Source organism: Syngnathoides biaculeatus, chromosome 2 (genome assembly GCF_019802595.1).
Source record: "Syngnathoides biaculeatus isolate LvHL_M chromosome 2, ASM1980259v1, whole genome shotgun sequence".
NCBI lineage: Eukaryota > Metazoa > Chordata > Actinopteri > Syngnathiformes > Syngnathidae > Syngnathoides > Syngnathoides biaculeatus.
The window spans coordinates 35,711,259-35,737,032 of NC_084641.1; the positions used below are offsets into that span (position 1 = coordinate 35,711,259).

Sequence of the window (25,774 nt, forward strand, 5' to 3'; positions counted from 1 at the left end):
GCACTTTTTGCATTTATTTATTTTAGCAACAACTGCCTTGATGTTTTATCTGTTGTTTTTTTTTTTTTTTTTACTCAAGATGTTCTTCGATTTTTATTCTATTTTATTGCACCTTGTGGAGTAGCACTCATCATTTCATTGTATGGACAGCATATACTGACAATAAAGGCTTTTGATTGATTTGATTGAGTTCATTGGAATTTTCAAGAGATTTGCAAATGCTACTTCAGTAGAAATGAACAGATGAAATGTACAGTATCCAGGAAATGAAGAAACGGGTCCAAGCGGGGTGGAACAGTTGGCGGAAAGTGTCTGGTGTTCTATGTGACAGAAGAGTATCTGCCAGGATGAAGGGCAAAATGTATAAAACAGTGGTGAGGCCGGTCATGATGTACGGATTAGAGACGGTGGCTCTGAAGAAACAACAGGAAGCAGAATTTGAGGTAGCAGAAGTGAAGATGCTGAGGTTCTCACTTGGTGTGAACAGGTTGGATAGGATTAGAAATTAGCTCATTAGAGGTACAGCCAAAATTGGATGTTTTGGACACAAGGTTAGAGAGACCAGACTTCAATGGTTTGGACATGTTCAGAGGCGAGAGAATGCGTATGTTGGTAAGAAGGGTGCTGAGGATGGAGCTGCCAGGCAAAAGAGTGAGAGGAAGACCAAGAAAAAGGTTGATGGATGTTGTGAGGGAAGACATGAGGACATTGGGTGTTCAAGAGCAGGATGAACAAGATGGGTTTAGATGGAAAATGATGACACGCTGTGGCGAACCCTAACAGGACAAGCCGAAAGAAAAAGAAGAAGAAGAAGATGCAGAGCATCCAATTAATGATTGTCAAGAAAATATAGATACGACCGTTCCTTCCCATAAAAGATAAAAAACACCTGCTGTACTGTATATCTAAAAGGTACTGTACTCTGAAAGGCATAGGCAAATGCCTTGAAAAAAAAAAAAAACATATCATAGCTACATAGATCATTGAAACAGGGGAGAGGAAGACTGACACCAGTCCAAAAGGATAACTCACTTCATATTTCCCCATTTGTCTGTTTTCCACTCTCACTTCACATTTTTATTCTTGTATAAAATATCCATTCTACAAGAAAAAATAATTGAGACATATAAGTCAATGAATGAATCAATCTGGCATTAGATTTGATCCTTGAATAATAATTGTTTAATTTTACTATTGTGCTCACATTCCCCACATCTTCTAGGTGGTACCCACAGTTGTTTGCCTGAATTCAATGACGATACTTTTCCGAATTAGATTCCCTCCACTTATTGGTGCAATACATCAGAAGTTTGGACTTGAGTCTCATGACTTGAAGTCTGGTCAGACTCGAATCATGAATTTGATTAATTTAGATTCGATAATATGTTAAAAGACTTGTAACTCGACTTGGACTAAAACAGCAACATCTGATGATTTTACTTGGACCCAACAATCCATCCATTTTCTGAGCCGGTTATCCTCCCAAGTGTCACGGGCCGTGCTGGAGCCTATCCCAGCTGTCAACGGACAGGAAGCGAGGTACACCCTGAACTGGTTGCCAACGAATTCCAGGGCAGCTGGGGATAAACAGTCGCACTCACAATCACAATCAACTCTCCAATTAATGCAAGTTTTTGGGGTGTTTTGGGGGACTGCAGTGCCTGGAGAAAACCCACACAGGCAGGGCTGGGATTTGAACTCCAGTCGTCAGAATTGTGAGGCCAACGCTGTACAGCTGGATCACCATGCCGCCAGACTTGGACACATTGACAGGAAAAGACTAGCCACTTTAACCAAAGCATTGAGAAACCAACCCTGAGGAGCTTTCTTTTTTGATAGCTATGTATGACACCTGTCACAGTTTTGTCGCATTAGACACTGCAATTAGACAAATCGTTTAAGTTGGAGTTTTGTCACTGGCATTTGCCATTTTGTTGCGTTGCATTTACTGCATGTTGGATTCTCCGCTACTGTGCTAAGTTGCTAGTCTCGTGTTGATCGATCCTTGTCACAGGAAACTCCGAACACTATGCCATTGTCTGGATGTCTGGAGTGCAGACACCACCTTTTTCAGCCAGGTGCATGTCCATGGCTATTTGGTTTTTGTCATGATCCTGCCACTCCAGCCCGGGCTGTGCCAGTGCCCGCTCGGTTGCGCTGATTGGGAGGCGCACACCTGCGCCTCATGCGGGCTGAATATCCCGTGTATTTATATGACCCTGATGACGACTGGTCCGCGCCAGTTCGTTGAGCTTCATGTCCCGTTCGAGTATTCCCGTAGCTCTGATCAACAACCCGTGTGTACCGACTTTTGCCTGTTCTCCGACCAATCCCGTAAGCCTGACTCCTTTGACACTTCTGCCTGCTTTGACCGTTTTCCTGTGTACCGACTCCTGCCTGCCCGCTCACCTGCTCTCTTCGCCTGATGTCCCAACTACCGCTGCTGCACCTGACGGCCTGCCAGATCCCCGACCACGAAATATTAAACGTTTCTTCCCAAACTATCTTGCATCGTCCGAGTCCTGCATTTGGGTCCTACTCTCGTTCCAATGGGTCGTGACAGTTTTGAAATGGCATTAAGTGGCTCCAAGTTGTTCATGCACAGCCTCAAAAAACACTTTTGAGTTCAATTTCCCAATTTTGACATTGTGGTGGATGTAGTTTATTTTCTCCACGTTCTTGTTGGTTTCACACCACCAACACACGATGAAAAATTGTTGAATTGTTTGTGGCTTTCGAGTTTGTAAAATGTTTAACCTGTTATTGGCAAATTTGGAGTTACTTTTTGCTTTGTGCCCGTCCTCAGCCAGATGCTTTAAAAAAGCCACTGTCTTTCACGTTTCCTTATCCCGGGACGCTATCGCTACATATTTAAATAAACCATGGAGTTGAAATTTTGACTCCAAATATGAATGCAAACCAAATTTGGCATTCTTTACCCACTGTGGTTGAAAGAAATGCATTGCTTATATCTATTACGATGAATGTTATTGCATCTGGTCTGAGGGAATTAAAGTGTCAAAGTCAGACACGCAATGTGGTCTTATTTTGGATGTCCTGAGGTGCAGTCGGCACAATCCCCTTAAAAAGTTTTGTCCAAGTCCAGTCTGTCTCAGTTGGTCATTATTTTATGATGTCATGTCATATTGTGAAAAAGGCAGTTGGGGGTAGAGAGGCGCGTGCGCTCACCTCTCTGTTCTTAATTTTCAACTTTCCTTGATTGTCCTGATGTCAGTCCTTTTTCGTCATCATCTCTTCTTTGAAACATCATTTAATTTTCTTTCTCTCAACATTCTCATCTCTCTCTCATGTTATTTTCTTCCAATATTCTATATACCTCTTTATTCCTAGTTATTATTACTTATTTTATTATATACTCTTGCAAGGTCGCTATTTTCTGGCTATTTAACTAACCAGTGAAATTGTGTTGATATCCATTTATATAAATATTAGTTTTCTGTTGGATTATTTTTTTCTGGCATATTTCCAATCGTTACACCGCAGTGTGTTTTCCTTACTAAGTTTTTCCTAACTATTATTTTTTTCCCATTTTAGTCACTTTAAAGAGAATTATTGCCTTTATTTTCCACAGTGGTGTGTTAAGTTTACAAGTGAAGTTTCCAACTGAGAGTATACCACTGCTTTCACTCAATTTTCTCTTGCACGCGGGAATAGGGGATTTTTATAGAATTTATTGCGAAGCTATTTACACACGGAATTTAAATGCACGACAGGGCTGCGTCACCCTCAGGAGGAGAAAAACCTATTTACACACTGAATTTAAGTGCGTGACGGGGCTCCGTCACACTCAGGGTGTTTTGGGAATTTTAGGAGCAAAAGCTATTTACACACGGAATTTAAGAACGTGACAGGGCTCCGTCACCCTCAAACTGCTTGACATTGACTAGTATAGGACAAGGCTTGATCGTGTCTCCTTACACGCTTTAATAACTCCCAGTCATTTACTCTTTGAACCGGCATGGTGGGTCAGCTGGTGAAGCTTTTGCCTCACAGTTTTGAGGAAGCGGGTTCGATCAGGGTCCCGCCAGTGTGGAGTTTGCATATTCTCCCCGTACCTGCGTGGGTTTTCTCCGGGCACTCCCGTTTCCTCCAACATCCCAAAAACATGCAACACTGGACACTCTAAATTGCCCCTAGCTGTGATTGTGAGAGCAGGTGTTTGTCTCTATGTGCCCTGTGATTGGCTGGCAACCAGTTCAGGGTTCACCCCACCTCCTGCCCGTTGACAGCTGGGATAGGCTACATGACCCTCGTGAGATAAAATGGATGGATGGATGGATGGACGTTCACTTACATCCCAAGGTCCATTTTGAAGACTGATCGCTTTCTTTTCAATACTTTTGTTATGGCACTTGTAGTGTGTCTCAGAATTTGTTCACTATCATGCTTAAGTAATGCAGTCACATTTCTTTACTTTTTTTGTTAACTTTCATCTGTGTACTAGCCAGAATCTTGTGGGGAAGCTGTTGTCTTCTAGGATGACTGTGGCCTACACATAATGTTTTGCAATGATTGAAAAAAGGCCTGTCCATTACCTCTTATCTTCCAAATGGTCCTCTGGATAAATGGACAAACGATGTCACTCATAAATGTTAAAAAAGAGTCTTGAATATAATGGTCGCTGACAAACACCAAAAAGGGACAAGCAACATATTTTCACTTTCTTAGGTTGTTCCAAGATTGAGTATTTCAAACGGTAATGCTCATTATAAAATCAGATGGGGTGAGTGTGCTCTTTGTGTGCCCGTTTTGCCAGCACATGCTGTCGACAGCTATCTGAAATAACTGCATACATTAAAAAGATCAGACGACTATCAGAGATCTGTGGTGAGACTATGCCAGCTGTTGCTGCCCCAAGCTTTCTTTGGTCTCTGCATAATCATTCAAGTGGTTTGGCACTGGCAGGTGCTGAGACTGCACATCCTGTGTTATTCTTTCATGATATTTTCCTTCTTCCCCTTTTAAGCTCATCTTTACCCTGGACCCTGTGGTGAAGTGGTTATTCGTTGCGATGTGATAGCAGCTGACAGACACATGTGAGAGTTTTTAAGAGCACTGAATATGAACATGTAAGACTTGCAAATGTAGGGAGATAATTGGAGGTGTGCAATTTTTGGCCTCATTGGCTCCATTAGCTCAGGTGAGTGATAGAACATACTGTATTTGATTAAAAACTGATGTGAATGGCTTTATGTACACATACCAGAGTGTCGGGGTCAAATTCAATGTATTAGTTGGACCGCCACAGTTGCACAGCAAAACCATAGCTGTAAATTTACATTATTTGTCAATTTCTCATCTTTTGCCATGGAAAGTGACTGGACAAATAAATGATCAGGCCTTTACTGTGGTCACCCTTGATTTAGCTTAAAGGGGAAATCCAGTGCTTTGCATGAACAGTGTATCAATAGGTTATGTAATAAGTACCCTATTTTGACAATGTGATTTTAAATCCTCTCTCATTTAATAGTGTTTTGAGAAGATTTTTTTCGACATTAACGAATTTTCAGGGGCGCTGCCATTTTCGGGAGTTACATGATCTACGTGGGTGTATGTGACCTGTATCGTGCCGCAACAAAGGCTCAATTACATGGGAAACCATTATGCCCAGCGCTGATTTCTCCGATTTATCCTCATCGGATAAAGAAATAGCAGTATCAGTTGATCGGGAAGACAGAGGAATACTTCCATACAGATTTGAACCTGTGGCTGTAATTATTGTTGAATATTCGGATGGTTCTCTGATGTCTTCTCAAGAAGCACATAATGTTTTGCAATGATTTTTGAAATTGTACGTTTTTGTAGATACCATCAGTAGTTGCCATTGCCCAATATTTTCTAATAATCCCCCACTATTACATGAGGGTGGCCTGCCAATTACTATAACTATACTTGCTAGCCATAAAATCGGTAATCAAGATGCCTCCCTTTTCCACTGAAAACTATCACAGACTGCTACAGTGGATGTCAATCATGGAAATGAAAATAGAAAGTGTATATGGATGTTAATGGACAGTCATGGAAAGAAAACACTTTACCGATGTCTCAAAATGGTGAGCAGAAGTGTCCTAACAAACAGCCACTCAGCTCAACAATGAGGATAAATGTGGACTGTGGAAACAGTGACAGATCCTCCATATGTTGTCCCTGGAATATACTGGGAGCAAAACCCAACGATATGAGAGAGCATCTAAAATGGAGGAAACAACACCAGCAGATGACAGAGTAATCCCACTGGCCTGTGTTGTATGCTGCAACCCAGAGTGAGGCTTGGTTGCTACAGCGAAGAGCGAAGGAAAAGGACAAACACATTTAGTTGTTCTCAAATATTCATATGAAACAGGGATAAAGCCATATGAAGAGCAGATGAAATCATCCGTGTCAACTAAACAATCGTAGGAATGAATGAAAAATTAGATGAGCCAGCACTTTTTGTCTCCCACAGCAATCTCTGCCCTATTGGAGCAAAGCTGAATGCAAAAGTCATTCTCCACTAGCCTAAATGCCATTTTACACCTGATGGACAGGATGAAGGCCTTTGTTAATATTGGAATCTGGACAACACCAAGCCAATATCTTTCTCCTATCACCCCTTGCCTGAAACCAATAGCTACTCAGATACAAAGGACACCACATCCACCCAGGGAGAATCTTATCTACGAATCTGACCGGTATCTGTGGGGTGTCTTCCATAATATGTTAAATCCCTACAGAAATCGGGCATTTTTCATGCCTTTGATTACAAGGTCAAACAAAGTATTAGATAAAGTAGTAGACAAAGTATTAGAACAAATGTAGTGATGACAAAATGTGAATTTATCAAACCAAGATATCCAGTTATCCCTGCGAGGCTAGCTTTTGCCATATCAGGTCGCTAGCATATAAATCAATGTAAATGAAAGACATCAATACAATTTATGGATTGGATTTTTAATAACTACATGAAACAAGGTTAACAGAAACGAACTGTGATTCCATTTTAAATGAGTTAATACCATCCATCCATAAATTTTCATGGCTGCTTATCCTCACAAGGGTCGCAGGAGTGCTGAAAGCCTATTCCAGTTTGAAACAGAGAGACAGACAACAGTCACACTCACAACTTCACCTCCGGGCATTTTAGAGTGTCCAATTAATGCATGTTTTGGGATGTGGGAAGAAACCGGAGTACCCAGAGAACACACAGGCAGGCACAGGGAGATCATGCAAACTCCATTAGTTAATAACAGTCATTTGTAATTTGGTGAACAATTGTCAAATGGGGAAAAAAGGCAGTTTAAATTATCCGTCCCACCCAGGATTAACACCACTTATCTTGGTTAGGGTTGCTGAGCACAGGAGCCTATCCCAGTCGACTTCAGGTGAAAGGCAAACTACCCTATGAACTGGTTGCCAGTCATTTGCAGATACACAGACATGGACAACCATTGGCAGTCACAATCACACCATCAATGAGTGGGAACTAAACCCACGCTGCTCACACAAAAATCAGGTGAGTGTACCACTCCACCATTTTGATAACGTATTTTAAGTTTTGATTTTTGTGTCAGTGGCATTTTAAAAATAAGCATTCAAAGTGTACATAATGTAAATAATAAAAAATGTTTTTCATTTACTTTTAGTGTTGAGTTCGTGGCGAACAGAAAGGCATTGTGGTGTCATGAGAGGCAGAGGCATGCAGACAACTTAATTTCACTCAAATTAATAAATTCCACAAACTATAAATTCAAAACAAGCATGAACATTTACTTTCGATGTTTCCTGAAGTACCAATCCAAGGATGTTTGCCTTTGACCGCTTTTAATAATCTTGTGGAAGTGTGCAAGGCAAACGTCATTGACGCTTCTCCATCAAAGGATCCTCATGGTAAACCAACTCGTCGATGTCATACTGAGCCATTCCCAGCAAAACGATTTCCTCAACTTCAGGTTCAACCTCCACTTCGAACCTCTCAAGTTGAGCAGCAGTGGCGTGAGGTCACATGGCAGCAGCTTGATGGCCCTGGCCATCAATTTCTTGGGGCCCATGATGAAAATAGCTGAAAAAATCTGCAAAGATATTGTCAAGTGTATGCAAGCGTGGTGGTGATCAGTGAGCAGCTTTATCGTATCGTTTCAAACCAAAATACAGTGCAGGATGTTTACATTTGGTGGAATTCAGCGCCATTTTTTTCCCTTTGGTATCGTGAATTACTTTCATAACTAGAGACAAACACTTTCCAGGGAGGTCTTTCATAACCTGAATCTTTTGTGAGTATAGACTTTCATAAGTAGAGGTACCACTGTATATACATTGCCTTGTGAAAGTATTTGGCCCCCTTGAACTTTTCAACCTTTCGCCACATTTCAGGCTTCAAACATAAAGATATAAAATTACATTTTTTTGTCAAGAATCAACAACAATCGTGAAGTGGAAAAAAAAATTCTTGGATAATCTCAACTTTTTCAACAAATAAAAACCTGAAAAGTGGGGCGTGAAATATTATTCTGCCCCCTTGCATTAATACTTTGTAGCGCCACCTTTTGCTGCAGTTACAGCTGCAAGTCACTTCGAGTATGTCTCAAGCAGTTTTTCAACTTGAGAGACTGAAATTCTTGCCCATTCTTCCTTGCAAAACAGCTCCAGTAGCTCCAGCTCAGTGAGGTTGGATGGAGAGCGTTTGTGAACAGCAGTCTTCAGCTCTGCCGACAAATTCTTTATTGAATTCAGGTCTGGACTTTGACTTGGCCATTCTAACACCTGGATACGTTTGTGAAGATTTCCATTGTAGATTTGGCTTTCCGTTTTGGATCATTGTCCTGTTGGAAGACAAATCTCCGTCCCAGTCTAAAGTCTTTTTCAGACTCCTACAGGTTTTCTTCCAAAATGGTTCTGTATTTGGCTCCATTCATCTTCCAATCAATTTTAACCATCTTCCCTGTCCCTGCTGAAAAAAAGCACGCCAAAATCATAAGGCTGCGACCACCCTGTTTGACAGTGGGGATGGTGTGTTCAGGGTAATGAGCTGTATCGCTTTAACGCCAAACATATAATTTTGCAATGTTCGATTTTGGTTTCATCTGACCAGAGCACCTTCTTCCACATGTTTGGTGTGTTCCCCAGGTGGCTTGTGGTCAACTTTAAACCAGACTTTTTATGGATATCTTTGAGACATGGCTTTCTTCTTGTCACTCTTCCATGAAGGCCAGATTTGGATAGTGTATGACTGATTGTTGTCCAATGGAGAGACTCTCCCACCTCAGCTGTAGATCTCTGCAGCTCATCCAGAGTGATCATGGGCCTCTTGGCTGCATCTCTAATCAGTCTACTCCTTGTTCGAGGTGAAAGTTTTGAGGTATGGCTGGGTGTTGGTAGATTTTCAGTGGTCTGATACGCCTTCCATTTCAATATGATTGCTTGCACAGTGCTCCTTGAGATGTTTAAAGCGTGGGTAATCTTTTTGTCTCCAAATCCGGCTTTAAACTTCTCCACAACAGTATCTCGGACCTGCCTGGTGTGCTCCTTGGTCTTCTTGATGCTCTCTGCACTTTAAACAGAACCCTGAGACTATCACAGACCAGGTGCATTTATACGGAGACTTGACTACACACAGGTGGATTCTATCACCATTAGTCAACATCGGATCATTCAGAGATCCTCACTGAACTTCTGGAGCGAGTTTGCTGCACTTTTCAGTTTTTTATTTGTCAAAAAAAGTATAAAACATCCAATAAATTTTGTTCCACTTCACGATTGTGTCCCACCTGTTGTTGATTCTTGACAAAATATTACAATTTTAGATCTTCATATTTGAGGCCTGAAATGTGGCGAGAGGTTGAAAAGTTCAAGGGGGCCGAATATATATATATATATATATATATATATATATATACACATACAAATTTAGCTACCCTCTAATGTGCTCATTTCTAACCCTATCCAACATGCTCATTCCTAGAGAGAATCTCAACATCTTAATTTCCGCCACCTCCAGTTCAGCTTCCTGTTGCCTCTTCAGTGCCACTGTCTCTAATCCGTACATCATGGCCGGCCTCACCACTGTTTTATAAACTTTGCCCTTCATCCTAGCAGAGACTCTTCTGTCACATAACACACTAGTCACCTTCCGCCAGCTGTTCCAACCTGATTGGACCCGTTTCTGCACTTCCTGACCACACTCACCATCGCTCTGGATCATTGACCCTAAGTATTTAGAGTCGTACGCTCTCACTATCTCTTCCCCCTGGACCCTCACTCTTGCCCCTCCAGCCCTATCATTCATGCATATATATTCTGTTTTACTTCGGCTAATCTTCATTCCTCTCCTTTCCAGTGCATGCTTCCATCTTTCTAATTGTTCCTCCAACTGATCCCTGTTTTCAATGCATATCACATGTCATCTGTGAATATCATGGTCCAAGGGGTTTCCAGTCTAACCTCATCTGTCAGCCTATCCATTACACCAGCAAACAGGAAGGGGCTCAGAGCTGATCCCTGATGCAGTCCCACATCCACCTTAAATTCTTCTGTCACACCTACATCACACCTAACCACTGTAGTGCTGCCCTCATACATGTCCTGTACTATTTTAACATATTTCTCTGCCACACCAGACTTACGCATGCAGTACCACAGTTCCTCTCTTGGTACTCTGTCATAGGCTTTCTCTAGATCCACAAAGACACAATGTAGCTCCTTCTGACCTTCTCTGTACTTTTCCACGAGCATGCTCAAGGCAAATAATGCATCTGTGGTACTCTTTGTAGGCATGAAACCATACTGTTGCTCGCAGATACTTACTTCTGTCCTGAGTCTAGCCTCCACTACTCTTTCCCATAACTTCATTGTGTGGCTCATCAACTTTATTCCTTTATAGTTGGTAATAATTCCCACAGGTCTGTATATCGCCTTTGTTCTTAAAAATGAGAACAAGCACACCTTTTCTCCATTCTTCAGGCATCTTCTTGCCCGCTAGTATTCGATTGAATAATTTGGTCAAAAACTCCACAGCCACCGCTCCAAATAGTTTCCATACCTCCACAGGTATGTTATCAGTGCCAACTGCCTTTTCATCATTGATTCTCTTTAGTCCCTTTCTAACTTCCCCCTTACTAATCATTGCCACTTCCTGGTCCTTCATACTTGCCTCTTCTACTCTTCCTTTTCTCTCATTTTCTTCATTCATCAACTTTTCACAGTATTCTTTCCATCTGTTTAGCACATTACTGGCACCAGTAAACACATTTCCATCTTTATCCTTAATCACCATTACCTGCTGCACATCCTTCTCTCTATTCCACTGTCTGGCCAATCTGCAGAGACCCTTTTCTCCTTCTTTTGTGTCCAATGTGGCGTACATGTCGTTATATAACTCTTGTTTAGCCTTCGTCACTTCTACCTTTGCCCTACGTCACATCTCAATGTATTCCTTTCATCTCTCCTCAGTCCTCTCAGTGTCCCACTTCTTCTTCGCTAATCTCTCTCCTTGTATGACTCCCTGTATTTTGCAGTTTCACCACCCAGTCTCCTTCTCCCCTTTCCTACCAGAAGACACAGCAAGTATTCTCCTGCCTGTCTCTCTGATCACCTTGCCTGTAGTAGTCCAGTCTTCCGAGAGCTCCTCCTGTCCATCGATCGAGAGCCCCACAACATTCTCTCTTTCTCAGCTTCCACCACAGGGTTTTCTGCTCTACCTTTCTCTTCTTAATCTTCCTACCCACCACCAGAGTCATCCTAAATACCACCATCTGATGGTGTCGAGCTACACTCTCCCCTACCACTACCTTACAGTCAGTTACCTCCTTGTGATGACATTGTCTGCACAAAATATCATCCACCTGCATGCTTCTACCTCTGCTCTTGTAGGTCACTATATGTTCCTCCCTCTTCTGGAAAAAAAAATGTTCACTAGAGCCATTTCCATCCTTTTTGCAAAGTTCACCACCATCTGTCCATCAAAGTTCCTTTCCTGGATGCCGTACTTACCCATCACTTCTTCGTCGCCTCTGTTTCCTTCAGCAACATGTCCATTACAATCTGCACCAATCACACATCTCGTTCTTTCAAGAATTTGTCTTTCAACTCTAGGTCACATCCTACCTGTGAGGCATAGCTGCTAATCACATTATACATAACACCGTCTATTTGAAATTAAAGCCTTTTCACTCAATCTGATACTCCTTTCACCTCCAAGACATTCTTAGCCAGCTCTGCTCTACCCTGTTTCTCTTCCCATCTACTTCATGTTAAAATAATTTAAACATTGCTCCTAAACGTCTCGCCTTACTACCGTTCCACCTGCTCTCTTGGAGGAGGAGCGTAGGGATAGTGCATGCCTCTTCTTCTTCTGTCTCCTAAGTCACTTTCCTCCTTTCCTTTAGTTAGCGCTGGCCACGACCTATCCGTTATGGAAGTCATTTGATGAACGCTCATATATGTTCGGCACAGTTTTACGGCGGATGCCCTCCCTGCATTTATTTGGGATTGTGGCCGGCCTACAGGACGCACAGGAATTGTGCAACTCTTCGGGCTGTGGATAGACAAAAGCAAGCAAATAAATTAACAAAGTCAGCACATAAGATACACAAATTACCCACTACCTAGTCTATGTTCAAGTTAAAGTCAGATAAACGCAATCAAATATACAAAGTCAACACATAAAATACACATTTTACATACTACTTAATCTATTTTAAAGTTCAAGTCAGATAAAAGCTATCACATAAACAATGTCAGCACATAAGTTAGTGAAATCACATTCTGTGTGCTTGTGTGCAGTTTGTATTTTCTCCCATTGTCTGTGTGGATTTCCTCCGGGCACTCCAGTTTCCTTCCACATCCCAAAAACATTCCAACATTCTAAATTGCCCTAAGATGTAATTGTGAGTGCGGCTGTTTGTCTCTGTGCCCTGCGATTTTCTGGCAACCAGTTCAGGGTGTACCCCGCTTCCTGCCCCTTGACAGCTGGGATAGGCTCCAACACACCCCGAGACGTCTGTGAGGATAAACGGCGAAGAAAATGGATGGATGTATGGATGGATGGATATTTGTGTCAACCCTTGAACTGTAACAGGTCTTATGAACTTTTGTACATCTAATATATGTCATCTATCCATCCATCCATCCATCCATCCATCCATCCACTTTCTTTGCCGCTTATCCTCACGAGGGTCGCGGGGAGTGCTGGAGCCTATCCCAGCTGTCAACGGGCAGGAGGCAGGGTACACCCTGAACTGGTTGCCAGCCAAACGCAGGGCACATCGAGACAAACAGCCGCACTCACAAACACACTAAGGGGCAATTTAGAGTGTCCAATTAATGTTGCATGTTTTTTGGCGATGTAGGAGGAAACCGGAGTGCCTGAAGAAAACCCACGCAGGCACAGGAGATCATGCAAACTCCACACAGGCGGGTCCGGCGTTGAACCAGAACTGTGAGGCCAACGCCATCTGATCCACCGTGCCGCCTAATATATGTAATCTAATTTGTGAATCTAATAATATGTGAGATTTTTTTCAACAGGTGCATGAGACTACTGGGGTGGATTTTACAGTGGCCTGAATATTATCATCCGCCACACATTTAATGCACTGTTGTTACGTGAAAGCAGAGCTCCCACTGCCAAATGCAAAAAGATTACAATGATCACGCTGCAGTACTCGCATATACATAACACTGGAAGCAAAGCCTTTAGCCTGTTTTTTATTTATTTATTTATTTTAAAGAATAAGCGAGGTGGGAGGGGAAGCTCAATGAGAGGATTTGGTTCAGACAGGATTTGGTCTCCTTTCTTTACACAGCTGACCTTATTTGTGTCTGGTTCTGCACTGCCTTCCCTCAATATTCATTGACTTTTCTTCAATAGCTTTTAGTGCACAGATGCTTTAAAGAATATAAGGAATGTGGGCTCGCTAAGAAATACATATACATTAAAATTGTACACTGAAACATTTTGTGCATACAAAAAAACTTGATGGACTTAGAATTTTGCTGATTAAGAGAAAACGTAAATGTATCAGGTCATATGTTTGACATAATTTGCAGACTAATGGTGACTCTTATCCCTCAGAAGTGAATGTTCTGCCTCCAATTTCAAGTTCTCTTACCTCTTTGCCAACCAATATTTAAATAATGGCTACTATGTACAAGATTATCTTCTCCAGTCAATAATTATTCCACTCAGAAGGTTAGTGATGACCCTCAAAACATGTAATACATGATTTTTCAAGCTACATTTTCTACAAGTGAGGAAACATGGTCATAGAACTACTTTTATTCTCGGTGAATGACATGTATACTTCTTACCAAGCTACCGCTAAATAGTCCAATTTCAAAGTCCCATGTTGTGTCGGAAGAGCTGTTAAAGCTTCACTGCAGTGTAAGAGTTAAAGTTAGCATTGACCATTACGGTGTGATACCATTTAAGTGATAGTAGCACTTATCTAAGCTAAAGTGCAATTTTAACTGTTGAAAAGAGTGATTATTTGTTATGTTGCAACCTCAAGCAGAGTTACATTCTTAGAAGACAATTCATTTCATTCATCCGTTTTCTTACACGTATCTGTGGTCAGGTCATAGGGGCGCTTTAACAGTGACGCCCAAACTTCCTTCTCCCCACTTCATCCAGTTCTTCTGGTGACATCCCTTGGCATTCCAATGCCAGCTGAGAGACATAAATGTAGCCTCTCCAGCCTGTCTTGGGTCTTCTTTGGGAAAGGGAAATCTAAACCCATTAATATTTCTCATAACACGGTCTTTCCACTGTCGATTTATGCCCTTTGAAAAATATGGTGCAATGTTGTGATGAATTACAGCAGTACTTTATACATTAAAAGCTCCACTTTCATGCCTGTAAACACTCTAAAATAGATATTGTAATTAAAAATACATATCACATTATTTACTTCGTCTATACGAAAAAATAAAAATTAGCGGAGAGCATGTCATCCAAGCGCAATGTTGCGGAAGTCTCATTCGACATCCGATTGGTCGCCATATTGCCCGCAACGTCATCAGCAGATGTTACACAGGGACATTTGCCATTGAAAACAGTAGTGGCAATTTACTATGGATCACGGGAGCACTTATCAAACAAGAGAACATCTCACAATCGAGTGAAATGACCGGGGCAATATTACCCTATCATTTTGAGCCATATTTTGATGATAAGTGGATCACTTTTAACTAACTTTTTAACTAACCCTAACCCTGACAGTTTGAAGCGTATGCAGGAGGACCCATGCCTGGCAGGGGGAGCGCTCCTTTTTCCTCCCGCACGCGGCCAAACCACCTCCGCGTCAGGGCCAATGCGGAAGCCGTCGCCAGCGAGCCAACGCCATACTGTGTTTGCATGAAAATATCCTCCAGGGGGCAGCAGGAAGAAAGCATGTCAAGCGCTACTGTCCAGAGTCCAATCTCGTCAACAACAACTCCGTGTTTGGACACAACAAAGTGAATTCAATTCATATAGCTTTGCTGGTGCTTTGGCAATTGTGAGAAACAGAAAGCCTATCACAGATGGGGAGTTTGTCAAAACGGTTACAGTTGATGTGATGCCAATGAACTATTTGACAACTTTTCATATAAAAAGCTAATCAAACAAATAAAAGACATGCCTCCATTAGCAAGCATCGTTGGCGAGTGGACATAAGTGGGGAGGAATGAAAAGATTAAACCCACAAACCAGCTGATTGTGAAAACTTATAACTCACTTCCAGTCACCTACCACAGATTGTGGCGTGTGAGTATTGCTGGACTGACAATGTTTGTTTCTAGCTGTGCACGTGAGAAGTCTTTCTCATATTTAAAAAATCATTAAGACCAACCACATTCTCGGAAAACTGATGGGAGTCTCAACAGCTGTATGAAGTTTAATCTAATGATGTATGAAATAGAATACAAAGCCATCAGCAAAACTATGCAGCACCAGAAGTCGCATTCATGGTAAGAAATACTTTTGTCATCATTGGTTATCAACAGCAAAGTGTAATAAAAAAAAACAAAAATTTGGAGCCTTATTGCACTCATAAAGTGTTGGTCTCACATAAAATATGAAAAAAGACTTGTATTTAGTTTTAAAAATATTGTTTGGCTCTTTTAGAATTATCTTTTAAAATATTTGGCATTTATGGCTCTCTCAGTCTGGAAGGTTCCTGATCCCAGCTCTAAGGGCACACGATAAAGGAAAGAGATTAATAAATGTCATGGTGTGTAAAGGAAATGTGTGTCAGTTGGGCACCAAAACACCAATACTTTGAAATGAAATACAATCCAAAGTTGGTTTGAAAACAACTGAGTCAGAAAATAAAGGTCACAATGTTTATATTCGTCTAATTTTACACTGAATAAAATATGTAGTCGCATAGGAAGACATGAACTTGACTGACAAGTTTGTCCCAAATGATTTCACACATTTTTTTTGCCTCCACTCACAGCTTTGCATCACATGAGTCATTTGATAATCTGTGAGGCCTGCCAATCAGATATGTGTTTTCATGAAAGCATGAGGATCGGGATGGTTACATTTTCAGGTCATGCCAGGTTTATCCTGAGGGAACCTGGATGAGCCTCCTCCTCCTTTCCCTAAGAGCTGTGATTCCCAAACAGTGTGCTGTAAGCGCTTTTCAGGTGTGAAGTGGGAGGTTATCCAATTTTATGTAATTGCTAAAAAAAAAACATTTTTTTACAAAAAAACACAACAACAGAAATAATGTATCTTTATTCATCTATTTATGCCAGTGAGGCACAATGACAGACAGAACAAAAAATTCCTCCTCTATTAAATGGGAGGAAGTACATACAGTAATTAATCAATCCATTTTTGGTGACATTTACCTTCATTGGTGTGTCGTAGGATTTTTCAATTGTAAAATATGTGCCTTGGCTCTATAAAGGTTGGAAATCACTGCCCTACTGCAAGGGTGGCCAACCTGCGGATCTCGAGCTGCCACCTGCCTCTTTGCCCAGTTCTCGTGAAGGCACTCTTACGGGTATTATGACAACAACCTCTGCGCATGTGTGTGCGTGTGTGCGTGTGTGTGTGTGTGTGGGGGGGGGGGGGGGTCATGGGACTGCGCAGGCGTGTGTAGCAAAAAAAGTGAGAAGGAAAGAAAAGAGCGAGTGCAAGTGCAAGTGAGAGAGACAAAAAAGTTTTGTGACAGCAACCTGGGAAGAGTAAATAAAGCCATTTGAGCAGCAAACCGATGCTTCGTGCCATTATTTCTCCTGGCACCGATCCTCAGCAGTGGCAACAGGAGAAGTGAGTTCACCCCAAGAAGGACAACCTTGGCTCAGGAGATCTCTCCCAGTCACAGCCAGGCGACCGTAGCAGGAAAGGTTAACTTTTTTTATTTTTATTGTGGATTCGCTTGCACTTTGCTTGCATTAATTACGGTATTTGTGTGTGCACTTATCTTGAGATTATTACAGTTGATACAGGCATTGTGATAATAAACTCAGTGTGTGAGGATGTGTGCGTCAATGGGTGAGTGTGACGCGACTGCGCAGGTGTGTGCAGCGGAAGGGTGAAAAGGAATAAAAGAGCGCAGGACAGGAATAAGTGAAAGAGTGAGGAAACATTGATGTCAAACATGCAGAGTAGCCAATAAGGCCATTCAAGCAGCAAGTCAATGTTTCATCGCTTTATTGTACCGGCTATGTAGCTCAGCTGTGCAGCGAGAGAAGGGAGTTAACCCAGAGGAAGCAAAGGAAAGCAAAGGAAATTTATTTGTATAGCACATTTCATACATGAGGTAACTCAATGTGCTTTACATGATTAAAAAATTTTTAAAACAAAGAGATAAAACATTTAAAATGGCATAAAAACAATAACAACGACAAACAACATATAAAAAAAAGACAATTAAAATCACATCCAGTGCAAGTAATATGATCAAAAAGTGGATATATTCCAAAAAGCAGGAGCAAAAAGAACAGTTTTCAACCCAGATTGAAAAACATTTACACTTGGGGCTGACCTCACCTATTTGGGCAACTTATTCCATTTCTGTGCAGTAGAACAGCCAAATCTTGCTTCACCATGTTTGCTTTGGACCTGAGTCAGTCGATGTCAGCGCTCTACTGGGTTTGTATTCTGTAAGCATTTCTTTCATGTATACAGGACCTAAATCATTTAGTGAATTATAGACCAGTAGCAGAACCTTAAAATGTATTCTAAAGATGGAAACCAGTGCAAGGACTTTAGGATTTGAGCTATATGTTCTGACCGCTTTTTTTTTTTTTTGTCAGAACGTGAGCTGCAGCATTCTGAATGAGCTGCAGATGTTTAATACTCTTTTTTGGGAGTCCAGTCAGAAGACTATTACAATAGTCACGTCTACTTGAGATAAAAGCATGGATGATCTTTTCCCGGTCTGCTTGACACATACAAGACTTCACTTTAGATATGTTCTTCAGATGGTAGAAGGGAGTTTTTGTGATGGATTTGATATGATTGTTGAAAGTCAGGTCGGAAGACAACCTTGCCCCCGGAGAAGATGTCTCCCCTGCGTCTACCGACCACGGTCTTGTGACCATATCATGAAAAGTTAACACGGCACTTTTGCAAAACTGGCATGTACATTGAATGAAAATAGCTTGAAGTTTCCCAGGCAGATCATGATCATTAAAAAAATAGTCAGTCAATTTTGCTCTCAAAATTGAAGGGGGAAATCCACAGGGTGAACACAGGATGAGCGTGAGAGCTCTTTTTTTTTTTTTTAAGAGCAATGGCCAGCCACTCTATATTTTGTGACAGATGTCTTTCACGGATTTCATAGCTTCAAATCTTTCCTTCTGCTAACTCCATGCTAACATCAACCTGGAATTTCCAAAAGGGACTGAAATTCTCAGTCACAGAAGAGTGGATTCTATTTTGAACAAAAATATATGAACCATCCAGAGACGAATACTTGCATCGTGTCAACTGTCTTAGAACACTAAAAGGGCCAAAAAGCCATGTAAGGAAGGATAATTTACTTAAAAAAATGCCACAGCGACATCGCTGAAATCTTGTCTCCTGAAAACAAAAATCTTAAACAAAGAGTATCTGACCTTCAACTGCCCTGCCACACTGAAAAGAGAATATCGGACAATAGCATGGCTATTGATTCACAGTTGCTCTCAGACCTCTAATTGTGAGAGTCTTTTTGTGCTGCATTAGATGAGAGTTGTGACATACAAGACAACTGATAGTTTGTCTGTGTGAGAAAGAGCACAAAATTGTATTTTATTTTTTTAATGGCCTGTGGGATTGGTACTCTGTAGGAATCAGTTTTTCACATTTACAATAAATCTGGCTGAGCAGAGGTATGTGTGTGAGGAAGGAATGACATTCATGTGTATGATGTGACTCTTTGTCGTAACACGGTAAAAATGTGGCACTTGATCTCTGACTGGTTGGCCACCCCTGTACTTAAAGCATTGCGGTCAACTTCAAATAAAGCTACCTTATAAATAACTTTTATGAATATCTTCTTATCTCACTCTGGCTCAGATTAGACTGCAGCAAATCCTGCCGAGAACCTTAATCCCTGCTCTTTGCACCTACATACTAGGCCATCTGATCATTTTTGATAATCAAAAAAATCACAGCACTCCTCGCACTACTATCTGTTTGGCAAATAGCTTTCTTAGTGGCCAGGTTTCTGATAGCAGGGAAGTAGCAAAATATATTGGATCTTTTTGGTGTAGTGTGAAAAAGGGGTTTCGGAGCTGTTTGTTGAACTGTCCATTGGTCACGATGAGTACTTGAAGCCAGAGTCTGCTCTTATCATTTCATTTTATCACATATATACAGAAGCTCTGATGTTGTTGTAGTGACAAGTTTAATGGTAGTTTAGGTTCATCCAAAATCCATTTTCTCTACTCTTTATTCTGTGCAGTCACTCACAGGGAGATAAAATGAACTGATTTGAACCAATGATTGGCTTTCTAATAATCAGCAATGCTACCCACCAATTTCCACTGCCCTTTAAAAGTTGACTGCCAAGGTGGAGTGAAAACTATTGATATTGGATGATTCCTTCCATGAAATGACAGATAGCTGAGTTATCAATCAAGTCCATGTGCTTATTTTATTCATGTTTTTAATTAGGCTTTGAATGTATAATCCAAACCTATGAGGGGTCAGTAATGTGTGCATGTAAAGCATGAAAATGATATCTGATACAAGAATATTGTAGAAGGTGATATCCAATACGTTGATATTTTCTGTTACAAGGACTACTGTCCATTGAGTACAAATTAAGGGATTTATCATGATTGAATTAGTCAATGGAGCTGCCGCTCGAGAAGAACCCCAAACACAATTTTTGTCATGTTTTTTTTGTCCGTAATCCTTCATCTGGAATAAAAAAGGAACAAAAGATGGTCTAGGATGATTGATGCATAAGGCAGGATGTTCCTATATTTACATTTTATCCACAAATAATCTTCCAAAGAATATCACAAAACTGCATTTATTGTTCCCTTCAGTGTCATCAGATGTGTTCTCTGCACAGCTGCTTGTTGTCACTATCGTTTGCAGCTTCGTTATCTTTGCTCTGTCTCTTTTGCTGTTTGCATTGATGTTGATCTTCTGTCCGTCCGTCCGTCTGTCTGTCTGTCTCCATCTTTATGTTTTTTTTTACTAACTGTTGTCTATAAATAAGACTGATTTGCTGGGGAAACCAGCCACCTGATTTAACCCTTCAACATACCAGTCCCTTAATCTTGGGAGACTAATTGGTATCACATCCCAGTGGTGTGGAGGTGGATCCAAATGCAGGACACCCAGGCAAAGGCATAATGCTCAGTCAATTTCATTCTTAACTGAAGAGATGCACAATTACACAGTCCAACAATGGAGGATCCAAAAAACGAGAAATAGGGTTCGATGACTATGCATCTAAGTGGCAGAGTAACCCGGGATATGGTGATGCATACTCACTAACACAAACCGACGAACTGGCAAATAATAGTGACAAAAACTCCATCTTAAATGCCTGTCTAAATACAGTCCGAATGTGAAACAGCTGAGACCGGTGACAGGTGTCACCACCCAGAGCAGTGGCCTGGCCACGCCCCTCTTGGCAGTGGCCAAACCTTGCTCATGACAGAACCCCCAACCACTTAATGTGCAGATCCCAGATGCGACAAAATCAAAAAACTGAACAAAAAACATGACCAGGTGAGGGTGGAAGAGGGCCCGGGGTGGGCACTAACGCTCCCAACCCCAGTTTGTTTGGTGCCCGTCCAGGCCACACAAAGCGAGGTGTCCGGCCGAGCAGGTCAGGAGGTCGGCCAGGACGCCAGATGGGAGCAGGCGATGGCTCCAGACGAAGACCTTCCAGGATGTGGTTGTGAGGCAGTCGGGGATTGGTCACCGTCAAGGCTCGGTCATTAGGTGGCCGTGGATCGGTCGCCGCCGAGGTGAGGTTGGCAGGCGGCCGGGGACTGGTCGCCACCAAGGCTTGGTCATGAAGCGGATGCAGTTCGGTCGCCACCGGGGCTAGGTCGGGAGGCAGCCGGGGACCGTTCGCCACCGTGGCGTGATCCTCAGATGGCCGTGAATCGGTCGCCCTTGAAGCGTGGTCATCAGACGTCCGCGACCGATCGCCATCGAAGCAGGAGAGGGAGGCGGGCACTGTTGAGACATGGGCGTGAGGAGGCCTTGAGGTGGTCGCCGTCAAGACAGGGGTGTGAGGCAGCCGTATACCTGTCGCTGTCTAGACAGGAACATGAGATGGAAGAATACCTGTTGCCCCCTGGACAGGAACGTGCGGCGGGTGACGAGCCTTCGCTGCCACTGGCTGGACAGGAACATGAGGTGGGCGACGAGCCTTCGCGCTGCCTGGACAGGAATGTGAGGCTGCCGCACACCTGTCGCCTCCACCAGGTCAGGAGCGGGAGGCAGAGTCATCGACGTTGCCTGAACAGGAGCGTGGGGTGGCCGAGGAGTCGTTGCCGCCCCCGGGACAGGAGTGGGAGGCGGCCGCAAAGTCGGCCGCTGCCTGAACAGGAGCGTGGGATTTGGAGGGTGACGCCTGAAGAACCGCAGGCCGCCGATGCTGCATTGTTGCTCTTTCGGTTTCTGACTTGGCATACCTGAACTGGGCGCTTGCCCATGAATGATATTTGGTGGCTTTAGTTGGAACCCGACTGACTTCTCATCTGGCTCAGAGTCAGAGTTCTTGGTGGGAGAAACTGGGGGGAATGAATACATTGTTCTTTGGAACAGAATGGAGCAACGGGAATGATAAAGTCCTCTGCCTTTTCACTGTAGGAAAGTAGTTGGTCTCGTGTTTATCAGAATCTTCTCCATCCTCTGCACATCACTTAAGAGTTTTATATTATTGGAAAACAAACCCTGGAGATACTATGGCATGCTTGTCTTTGTTCGCTATGTCCGCCATTTTACTTTGACGCTCACCCGGACGTCTGTCGCCACTACAACGTGGGTGTGGCTTGGCACGGGTCTGTTTCCACCTGTGACGGAACTAGGTTCGGATACGGGTCGGTAGCGACTGTGGCATGAGCATGATTTGTCAGGACGTCTGTCGCCACCGTGACGTGGGTATATCGTGGCAGCGGGTCTGTTACGATCGTGAAATGGACGAGGCACGGCACTGGCAGTGGGTCGGTCACCACTGCGATGTCTCGGCCGTGTCTTGGCTTGGTAGTAGATCTGTGGCTACCACAACGTGGACTTGGCTCGGCAGTGGGTCGGTCACCACCTCGACGTGGACCTGGCTCAGTAGCAGGTCAGTTGCCACCGCGACATGGATCTGGCTCGGTAACAGGTTGGGTGCCACTGCGTCGTGGATCTGGCTCGGTAGCGAGTCAGTTGCCACCGCTACTTAAGCATGGGTCAGCAGCAAGTCTGTAGCAACCATGGCATGGTCTGTGAGGACCTTAGGTTCGGCACTACGCTGCTCTATTTTTCCCTGCATTTTGTGATAGAAGATCTTGTGATCCTCGAGTCGCTGCACCTCGGGAGTTGCGGACCACTTCTCCCTTTGGACTGGAAGTTTCACCATCAGCTCTTGTTCCGCTGGCTTGGATCGATGCCAACAAGTCGTGGATGGACGATGGCAGTGTCTGGTTGGCACACAGTGGGATGCACAAGGGGCACCCTGCTTGGGCATCTCTTCTGGCTGCCACGTGGACGACCCGGGTAGATGGCCAAGCGGGTTCCCAAAAAAGGATTAGAGGATGAGGGCTTGGACCTACCGGGCGAAGGCACTCGGGAGCTGGAGGCGTGGGGCGGCGACACAAACAGACTGGGACTAATCACAGGGAGAGGTCTCCCTCAAAGTCCAAAAAATCTGAGTCCAAAAGAATATTCAGTGCTGAATGGGTCATGGTTGGCACGTATTCATGATGCACGGGCAGGAGAGGACAATATAACGGAGCCTACCGAATAGGAGATACTTGGTCCTGGAGCGGGCGACGTCCCCAGCGACGTCGCCGGCGATGCCTTGCCTTTCCCGCTGGGTCCTGTTCTGGCCAGTTCGTTCTGTCACATCCCAGCAGTGCGGAGGCGGACCCAAATGCAGGACTCCCAACCAAAGGCATAATGTTCAGTGGGTTTTATTCTTAACTAAAGAGATGCATAGTAACACAGTCCAAGAAAGCAGTATCCACAAAAGTAGTAACAGGGTTCGATGACTATGAAGCTAAGTAGCGGAGTAACCCGGGATGCGGTGAAGCATATTCACTAACACAAAGCAACAACTGGCAAGTGCCAGTGACACAAACTCCAACTTAAATTACTGTCTAATTACAGTCCAAATGTGAAACAGCTGTGATAGGTGACAGGTGTCACCCCCCAGAACAGTGGCCTGGTCACGACCCTCTTGGCAGTGGCCAAGCCTTGCTCATGACAATTGGGCATACTTATGGGAAAAAGATGAGCACACTTAAAAGTCTCACGATGTAAAAAAGGCAATTCAGTACAAAATTCTTCTTAACAATGCATCTACCGGTATAAACATTTCTAAATTGATCTGACTTTTACATTTTTGGCCAGGTACAAACCATGGTCACACAAGCAAAGTAATTTCAGATGATTTACATTATTTGTACAAAAATCTAACCATTATTCTTGCATAATGGCTACTTATTAATGTTTTGATGAGGCAGTAATAGGAAAACATGTGCTACCTAAATTCCAGATGCATTGAGTGTGCCAAATTTAAATCTCTCCAGTTGAATTAATTAGTGTCAGACTTGAATTAATTCTAGCTGTTTAGAGAGTGTTTCGTCTTTCTGTCTAGACAAACTCAATACATGTCTGTCTTTGGTGTTACCACTTTTAAGGCAGCCATTGTTTACCTAATCAGCATGTGACATGATAACACCCTGACTCTCATTGGGCCTGGCAGCCTCCAGACAATGAAGTAACTCGTGTGTGTGTGTGTGTGTGTGTGGTGTGTGTGTGTGTGTGTGGATTAACTGAAGGGCTACACTGTGATACGCTTGCGCATAATTCATCAAGGTTGGCAAACCAAGAAGAGGCAGCTAATGAATCCAGACAATGAGCTAGAGATTTAATTATGGCTGCAAGAAGGGAACTGTTGGAGCGGTTCATGGGAGGGATGAGAACTCTACCCAGGTCTCGCCTAGGTCACATAGCAAGGATTTTATCATTAATATCTAAATTACATCATCAGTTACACTTCAAAGTGTCTTTATGACTGTGGGGCTTGAACCTCTTAATTGATTGAACACTATAAAGAACATTATCACTTTAGCAAGATGTGTCTTGTTAGAATGATTAGCAATGGGGAAACACTTTTCCAGACTTTCACTCTTACCTAGAGTGCTTGCTTGCAATATTTGACTGAATACAATTGTAATTAGTATCAGACAAAAGGCCAAGATAGGATGGCTCACATGAGCGGCAACTGCCCATTTATTTAACGCATCCTGTGCCCTTTTAAGAAGTGTCCATGTAGTTTTCTGTACAATTTGGTTAGAAAAGACTTGAAATGGGTGGGTTTCATCTACTTCAATTTTGGGGGCCATTTAGGTGGATGGCTACTCTGCTACATTCTCTCAATGGCCATGACTTGCTAGGTTAGACTTCGAGAGCCAAACTATGCCAAAGCATGACACATCTGCAGAAACATTGGAGTCAATAGCATTGAGTATGATTAATTAAACCTATCATTGATCATCCACATTATATAAAGCACTCAACGGGTCTACAAATAAGTTGTAGCTTGTTAAAATGAGAAGCAGTCTTGCGCTATTGTATGCCTTTTGTTGCAATTACAGGGCATTTATATTTTCAAATAAAACTATTTTTTTTTCTGGCGGCAGGTTGGCGCAACTTGTTAAAGCATGGGCATATGTTCTGAGGACCGGGGTTCAATCCCTTCCCTGCCTGTGTGGAGTTTGCATGTTCTCCCCTTGCCTGCAAAGGTTTTCTCCAGGCACTCCAGTTTCCCCCCCAGATCCCAAAAACATGCATTAATTGGAGACTTTAAATTGCCCTTATTTGTGATTGTGAGTGGAACTGTTCTGTGTCTCTATGTGCCCGGCAATTGGCTGGCACCAGTTCACGGTCTACCCCACCTCCTGCCTGTTGATAGCTGGGCTAGGCTCCAGCACTCCCTGACCCTCATGAGGATAAGCAGCTTGGAAAATTAATGAATTATTTTTTTTTTTACAGGGTGAATCACTGGAAAAGTGGACATAGTGTACAATTAATTACACTGTCTTATTTGCATCTTGTAAAAACTCACAGAGGCCATACTTATTACCATCTTGGGTCTTGCAGAGCCTGCACAGT

At 42.8% G+C, this 25,774-nt stretch overlaps 1 long non-coding RNA gene across 1 annotated transcript; it reads right to left on the bottom strand.

The window, feature by feature from the left end:
* Nucleotides 1-20,140: 20,140 nt before the first annotated feature.
* Nucleotides 20,141-23,516, bottom strand: LOC133495744 (uncharacterized). Its single transcript, XR_009793650.1, has 3 exons — nt 23,396-23,516; nt 21,734-23,303; nt 20,141-21,622 (listed from the first exon to the last, which is right to left on the bottom strand). It is a non-coding gene; the product is annotated as an uncharacterized LOC133495744 (long non-coding RNA).
* Nucleotides 23,517-25,774: the final 2,258 nt, after the last annotated feature.